Source organism: Polypterus senegalus, chromosome 11, assembly GCF_016835505.1.
Source record: "Polypterus senegalus isolate Bchr_013 chromosome 11, ASM1683550v1, whole genome shotgun sequence".
Taxonomy (NCBI): Eukaryota; Metazoa; Chordata; class Cladistia; order Polypteriformes; family Polypteridae; genus Polypterus; species Polypterus senegalus.
In genome coordinates, this window is record NC_053164.1 from 131,566,788 (window position 1) to 131,575,477 (window position 8,690).

Here is an 8,690-nt window from a genome sequence, read left to right on the forward strand (position 1 = left end):
TGTTTGAGTAAAGAATTCTGATGTGATTTGAAACATAACCAGTAGTCAACGTGCATGCTGTCAACTGAATAGTGAATAACCTACTCTTTGGCGTTCATATATTTGTAACTCTGACTCTGAACGAGTCAGTGCCTCACCAGCCATGAACCTCACCACACTTCACTGCTTAAGTATTAGCAGCACAAATCGTCAACACACAGTCTGCTGACACCAGTGGCCGAAGATTTTGTCTGTGCACCTGCATTACAGGCGTTCGTCATGCGAAGGTTTTCACTGTGTGGCTATCTGCGCAGTGGACGTCGTTGCAACATGAACAAATCTTTCGAAAAAGCCAGAACTAAATAAAATAAAAACTAAAATTTTAAACACAGAACTAAATAAAAATAAAAATTGTTGACTCCACTGAAAACTAGAACAAAATAAAAATAAAAATTAATCTTTAAACTAAAACGACAATTAATATCAGAACTGAAATATCACTGGTATGTACAGTTAATCAGCAGCTCTAGTCAGAATATGCTAAACTTAAGTAGTGAATCTTCAGCCAGGATTTGAAAGCTGAGACTGAAGGGGCATCTCTTATAGTAGCAGGCAGTCCATTCCACAGTTTAGGGGCCCTGTAACTAAAAGCTTAACTGCCCACTATTATTTTATTATTCCTTGGATTTATAAGCAGACTGGCATCTTGAGATCTTAATGTATGTTCTGGTTTGTAAGTCATGATAAGTTCAGATAAGTAAGCTGGACCTTGGCCATTTAAGGCTTTATATGTTAAAAGAAGGATTTTGAAATCTGCCCTAAAATTAACCAGGAGCCAGTGTAAGGATTTAAGAACTAGAGTTATGTGTTTGTATTTTCTTATTCTTGTAATAATTCTTGCAGCAGCATTTGAGATTAACTGGAAACTATATAAAGAACAGTTTGAACATCCAGTGAAATCTGAATCGCAGCAGTCAATCCTGCTAGAAATAAATGCATGAATTAATTTCTCAGAATACAGCATATTTAGAAAATACCTTAATTTCCCAACATTTTTAAGATGGAAAAAACATGATTTAGACAACTTTGTAATGTGTGCTTTAAATGACATCTATCCATCCATCCAATATCCAACCCACTATATCCTAACTACAGGGTCACTGGAGTCTGCTGGAGCTAATCCCAGCCAAAACAGGGCGCAAGGCAGGAAACAAACCCTGGGCAGGGCGCCAGCCCACCACATTTAAATGACATGCTAGAGTCAAAGATAACTCCTAGATTGTGGGCTGATTCAGTAAAATTAAAGGTGATTCCAACTGAGTTAAATGATGACAAAATATTTTTGCAGATCAGCATCATTCCCTCCAATAATTATCATCTCTTTTTTTATCATTGTTTAAAGAGAAGTAGTTCTTACCCATCCACTCCTTTAAAAGTAATTAAAGACAACATCGGAGAAACCTTTATTTTCACAAAGCACTCCCAAAGCATGATGCTTCACGGTGGAGACGGTGTGTTTATAATTATGTGCAGTGTTTGGCTTATGCCAAGCACCTGGACAACAGTCGTTGTGGGCATAGTCTCTCCAATCTCAGCCACTGTAGCTTATAACTCCTTTACAGTTAACATAAGTCTCTCCCTTGCTAATTGCCTTCTTGCATAATCACTCATATTATATGGATGGCCTGTGTGAAAGAAAAATGAGACTCAGTGGTTATAAAGTCATACAGAGGTAATACATTTATTGTGCATAAAGTGTTTTGGTACGCTTTGCACATTGAAAAATAGCATCTATCTTAGAAGTAGTATACATGGGTTAATAAATGCCAGAAGCTTGTTAAAGCATATCAGGAATCCAGATAAATGTCAAGTGAACCACAAAGAACAAGAAGGTTCTAGGTGATGCTACAAGAAAATGTAACAGATGTCATGCACATAGGAACTCAAGAAATATTGAAAGGTTTTGTATGTACCAAGAATGTAGTAGAAATTAGACTTTTATTTTGGAGTATGTAAGCTGGCTAATGCTCTTTGCTAAAACAACTCATGTTGTTTAGCCAAACAGAGTGAATGCAAGCTAGGGAATCAATCAGAGTAAGCATTAATTCAGCATTGTTATGTAAATTCAGTTATCTATAAATATAGCTGCCTGCTTATAATTTGTGACCATTCCATCACATGCTGCTGTGATGGAGTGTATTCGTCTTTATAATGAGAAGTAAAAGTCACAATGGACATACTTCCTACTGCCTGGATCTTCAGCTTAATTATTAACACATATAGGCTGAGTGGTGGCTTTGAGGCTAGGGATCTGCACTGGCAATCGGAAGGCATCTCAAGGCATGCGCACTGCCTGCTCATGTGCCAGCACACAACACCTCATCAAACACAGCCTCAGTCACTTTCATCTCTGCTACAGTCCACATGCACCTCTGAGCCACGTTGACTTTTCATTGTTCTTTTCGGTTCCGGCTGCTTTTCTATATATATAATTGACTAAGTCGCCCGACAAAGGGGTATGCATGACAGAGCCCCGCCAACTCTAACCCTCCTCCCGCGTCCATCCTCGCTCTCAAGGACTTATCCCTACTGACAAAGTAACTTTCACCAGCGTTGACTCCATCGTCACAGACGATCAACTTTCATTCCCCAAAGAATTTCTTAACAGTCTTACTCCCACTGGCATGCCTCCGCATAAACTCAAAATTAAAATTGGTTCAGTCGTCATGCTTCTCAGAAACCTCATGCCAGCAAAAGGTCTCTGTAATGGCACTAGACTTTCTGTTACCAGCATTCACCGCAATGTACTGGAGTGTAAAACTATTGCAGCTGCTACCTCACAAACTGTCCTTATTCCTCGGATTTCCCTGACCCCATCAGATTCAAATTTGCCTTTTACTTTTACATGCAGACAATTTCCTGTTAGATTGGCCTTTGCAATGACAATTAATAAGGCACAGGCCAAACTTTCAAAAAAATATGCCTGTATCTGCCAAAACCAGTTTTCAGTCATGGACAATTGTATGTTGCTCTCTCCAGAGTTCCATCTTTTCATTCACTCACAGTCATATCCTTAAACCCACCCCATTTGGACAACTGTGTCTTTCAGGAAGTGTTCACCCATCAATAAATAATTATGTGGCGTCTACTATGCCGCGGGTTGGCTAGTTATATATAAAGTAACAATTTCTACCACATCTGCTCTAAGCAGATTAACAGCTATGCCATACTCTTTCCATTTCTTAATCACAGCTTTAAGTGGAATACAAAAGATATTCACTGACTTTAATATTTTTTTGTTTCCATCCCCTGACTAGTTCTTTCCAATCACCTTTTTCACAGTTGCTCTGTTATCTTCATTGTGTAGGTTAGGACACAATACTGACTCATCACAAGCTGGACCATCCACATAAAGGTGCATTTATACTTCAATCCATTGAAACCCCAGACAAGTAATATCCATCGAACTAATTACGTGACTTCTCAAAACAATTGGCTGCACCAATGAAGATTTAGGGGTACCTTATTAATGGGAGTAAATACTTGTGCGATCAAATATTTTATGCTTTACAGTTTCAATCACTTTCAACACCAAAACCCACATCTTTACATAGTTAATAATGAATGCCCTTTATGTGTTCAGAATTTTTTTTCCAGTGAAAGTCTTACACTGAAAAAACATAACAAATTTGCATTATATTAATCTAATTTTCACAAATATTAACGTGGAAAAAAATTGCCTTTGATTATTGACTTTGTGACGCGTAAGTCTTGCACCCCAAAACATGAGGCTGAGTCTCAGTAATTTAGCAAAACCAACTTTAGTCAGATTGAAACAGGAACAGCATGGTTATTTATTGTAGCAGGATCTACCACTCCCCTATACACAGACACATCAGTCAGGCAGAGTCATGGCCAGTTTAGTGGCCAAGTAATGCTATTCCCTGCATTTATAATGTTCCTTGCATTACCCATCGACGACAGGCACTTATAGAGCGACCGCAATTGGCTTGCTTCAAGAGCACTTCACTGCAGCACTGTAAGACTGCAGTTACCCCAGCAACGGACAAGCAACCTTCCACAGACACAGCAATTGTGCTTTGGAATGCACTTTAGTGTGTCATCCCATTTGGGGTGTTTCAAAAGAGTTCAGAAACCTCACAACCTCTTGCCAATATTTAAATGAGATTTTGCCCATTTTTACTTTTTTTTTTACTTGGAATGCAGATCTGTGCTGGTACTTTTTTACATTTTTTTTACTTGGAATGCAGATCTGTGCTGGTACTTTTTTTACATTTTGAGTAAAACTTCACTCCTTTGCTAGAAACTGGCACAGACCTAAAAGTACAAAATGTGAATATTTTATCCAATACAAATGCTATGCATTTGTAAGGATTTTACTTTTTTGGAGCAATTTGCCAAATTCTACACATTATTAGTTTGCTTTTATTTATTTCAGACAGTTTTGTTTCTGTGTTGTTTCTGTTGATGTCATTGGTTCATACATGTAATGGCATTGATAGTTGTAAGAGCCAATCTTAAAAAGTTAAAGTTTTGAGTTAAACTCATATTAATGTTTGCTTAATTTGAATAGAATATAAATTTCATTGTATGGTCATAACTTATGGTATAGTCTTTTCCCCCTTAGTAGTAAGAGATAGAACCTTCTTACTATAACTGAGAAACAGTGTGATAATAAGCTTAGTTGTGGTAAGAACAGGTCCCAGTAAAGAGGGACTTGAAAGACCCATTTTCTACTCAGAGATAGGATAAGCATACAATTTTCCGACTGTTTAGAAATGGTTCTAAAACATTTTGAAATGATTCAGAAATGTTAAGTAAATAGTAACGATTTGAGACGTAACAAGATTTAAGCTTTGAATTGAACTTTTCTTAACATTAATTTTTTCTTTTTTTGCTATTTTAATTTTCTTTTTTGTGTGAACTGTTTTACTTTGAAACTTAACTAAACTTTTAAAAACGAAGATATTTTGTCAGTGGAATCATTTCTGCACGTCACGCTTTTGTTGAATCCCATTTTTTTTTGAGTTGAAGCTGCTGAACTTTGGTAATTTTGGGAAATCGCAGCTACAATAGTGTTATAAATCTCATTGTTGAATACAACTACTGTTCAAAATTTTATTTTTAAGAATGGCTTATTTTTCTTTTTTTTCCTTCGGGGCTGTTCCTGATACAGTTTTCTGTCTAAGTGCCAATATTTGTCCATCTGTCTGTCTCATGCTGACTGGAGACACAAATATCTAGACAGTTGATCCTAATATAAGATTGTGGACACTTGCTATAAATGTCTGGTTCTGACACTAGCCCTAGCTGACAAACACTTGTAAAACTTCCATTTTCTAATGACATTCTGGCAGATAGTTTATACTCCTGACCCATTTTTTTCATTGCCTCCAAAAAGATAAATCCTACACAGTAGTTGACCACTGCCACTTGAAATAAAACAGTAGGAAAAAACATCCCTAACAATGATGTGTGTTTTAAATAAATTAAGCAGCAAACCACATAGTTTATAAAAGCAGTTTGTTTTGTGATTTATATACTTAGTGGCTAGTGCTCCTTGCACATTATAGCATGGGTTGTATTGATTTGGTGTGTTTATAAACCACTGTGCAATATATAATCACTAAGACAGGTTGAAATCTAAGTAATCAATGTAGACATTTATAGTGCATCATGCAATGCATATGTCTCTATTATGTGCCATTTGGTATGGGATTCATAAAAGCAATGTTAATGTTTGTGACTTGCCATAGTGTGAGAAATGGCTGGTAGCTCAGTCCAGTCCTAACTGCCATGAAATGGATGGATGGGGGAAGGCAGCTACTTGTGGACACTGCCTCCCCCAAAACGCTAGATTGCAGCTCTCCTCCCCACAGTGCATCCTGGGACTTGGAGTTTGGTTTCTCAGCCCTGTTGGGTGCCGTGAGGGCCACCAGGGGGTGCTATGAAAGGACCTGGAGAGTCATGCTTTCCTTATAGCCCAGAAGTACAAGGAAGTCATGAGGACAGAAGCCCAGAAGTACTTCAGAGCTGATTAAAGAAGGACAGAGCATTTAAAGGACTGCTGAAGACCCAGCAAGCGAGCCAGAGTCGGGTGGAGGTGGACAAAGCTTGCTGGGAGATGTGGAGGAAAAAAAGAGAGAATAATATTTGTCTTATTGTGTTTATTTGATTGTCTGTGGTGGCTGTGGTGCTTGGGGAGCACTGTTTAAAGAGGAAAAAGAATAAAAATAACTTCTTAGTGCTTTTACGTAGTATTCTGCATGTCTGTCTGTTGGGTGTAAGGGGCAACAGTGACCTCTAGCGACTACAATAACAACCAGACGGACACACACAAAGACAGACATACAAACATTTATCCTTTGTAAAAGATAATGAAACACATAAAGGTTTAGAGTACACTCTGGCAAACCTGGTACAGTATATTCCATTATCCAACCCGCTCTACCCTAACTACAGGGTCACAGGGGTCTTCTGGAGCCAATCCCAGCCAACACAGGGCAGGGAACAAACTCTGGGCAGGGTGCCAGCCCACTGCAGGGCGCACACACATACAAGGGACAATTTAGGAAAGGCAATACACCTAACCTGCATGTCTTTGAACTGTGGGAGGAAACTGGAGCACCTGGAGGAAACCCACGCAGACACAGGGAGAACATGCAAACTCTATGCAGGGAGGATGCTGGAAGTGAACCCAGGTCTCCTAACTGCGAGACAGCATCGCTGCCCACTGCGCCACCATGCCACCGTAACCTGTATATTATGGAGCAAAACAAAAAACAGTTTAACTTGTAGTGCCAGAAATATCTGACATGAGTCTAACATTAGACTGGAGAAAGATGCCAGTGGTGCTTGTTGTGAAGGTGGTGAGGTCGAAGGGAAAGGGTTCAGGTATCCCAGAAATGTAAGTGATGTTATATGCCCTCGATTTGTTGGCTTCCAGAACTGCAGAGGAAAGGAGAGGAGAAATGTTATAAGGCAGTGTCAACCCGTGGTCCTGGGTAGAATCATTAGTTGGCAAGCCCTGAAACTGTAACCCAGACACGCGTGTGTGACACCTTCTATTAAGGTGGATACACATATTTGGAAGTATTGTCCTTTTCAAGTATTTACATTTATGTTATGTGTAAATAAAAAAATTGTTTGTAAATTACATTCCTCTTATCACCCATTTTGTTCAGTCTGTACTTCTGTGCAGGCACGAAGCCAGCAAAATTGGCAAAGTTGACTTCATAATCGTAAATAACAAACATGAAACAAAAAGGACATAAACTGCCAAAATGGATCTTCCTCCATTGAGCCCTTGAGCAAGGCCCTTAACCTGAAAAAAATTGCTCCAGGGTGTTGTATAATGGCTCACCCTGCACTCTTAGCGCCAAAGTCATTGTGAAAAGACAGTTTCCCCTTGGGGATTAATAAAGTATCTGAAATCAAAAACAGAAAATTATGTCACCTTGTGAGACTTAAACCTAGATAAAAACTCTTTATTTCACTTAGTACCTTTAATAAAGAACACAGACATAAAGGATTCAGCATTAGTATAAATTACAGGTAAATACAGTGAAGAGTGCTTGGTAGTTAAGCTCAATAATGCTGCACTGTGCTAAAGATGAAAATCGTTTTGTTACATTTGCAGTTTCTTAAAGATTTTGTGCTGTTTTTATTCTGTCTTACAGAATGGAGTATATGGAGTGCCAGCACTTTATGTGGAGGTATTATGTGGAAGGCTTGCATTCAGCATGACAGTTTAGTAAATCAGGTTGCCACCAAATCACCTCCAAGTTCATCATTAATTTCCTGTGTTGCACTGATAGGCACCTGGCAGTCTCACCTTGCTGCCATGCACAGCTTATATATTACACCATAGTAGTCTCTATGCACAGTGATGAGGCAACCCACTGGCTGCCTTTTGTAAATTGCCTCATACAAGAAAGACAGCATGTTGGCGCCAGAGGGCAGCTGGAAAATAATATTTTTATTTCTTTAGTATTGCTGAATAGATAGGGAGTAAAATTGTGCTTTTTGTAAACAGGGACTCATAAACAGGTACAGTATATGCTGGATGCAGCAAGATAAATAAGTAAATAGAAGACAGAACAATGCAAACACAAACAGGTGTGTGGCTTAATAACTTGGTGAAAGTGCAGAAATACTCCAGTCAGCATCTTTGTATTTCTCATTGAACAAATGTGAACAAATACAGCTTTAACAACAGGGCGAATCTCCAGGGACTAACTGAAATGTTCCCACTACTTCTTTTAAACTTCACATGAGGAGTACAGTACAATCGAAAACCTGTAGCAAGTAAAAAGTTATTCCTGGATTCCATACAAATGACACTGCAAAACGGAATACTTTATAAATGGATGTTTTATAGTATTTTAAAAATCAAAGTAACCCTGCTCACTCTCTTTTGCAGTTCCAATGATACATTTGTGGGAAACGGCTTTTGGGAACTCTTCTCCTTAAAGCATTAACTCCACCATATATTCAAATATTAATGCCTTTAAATGTAAGCCTATGGCACAATCTGAATCGGTCTGACTTCATCTAACTGCCACCTACAAGCCTGCATTGACAGCAGTTGGCCTGTATTATCTAAGCCAGGTGTTTTATGTGTGTTTGGGTATTTGTAGTCTATTTTTATCATATATATATTTTTTGACCTTCAGTAAAATTTTAATATC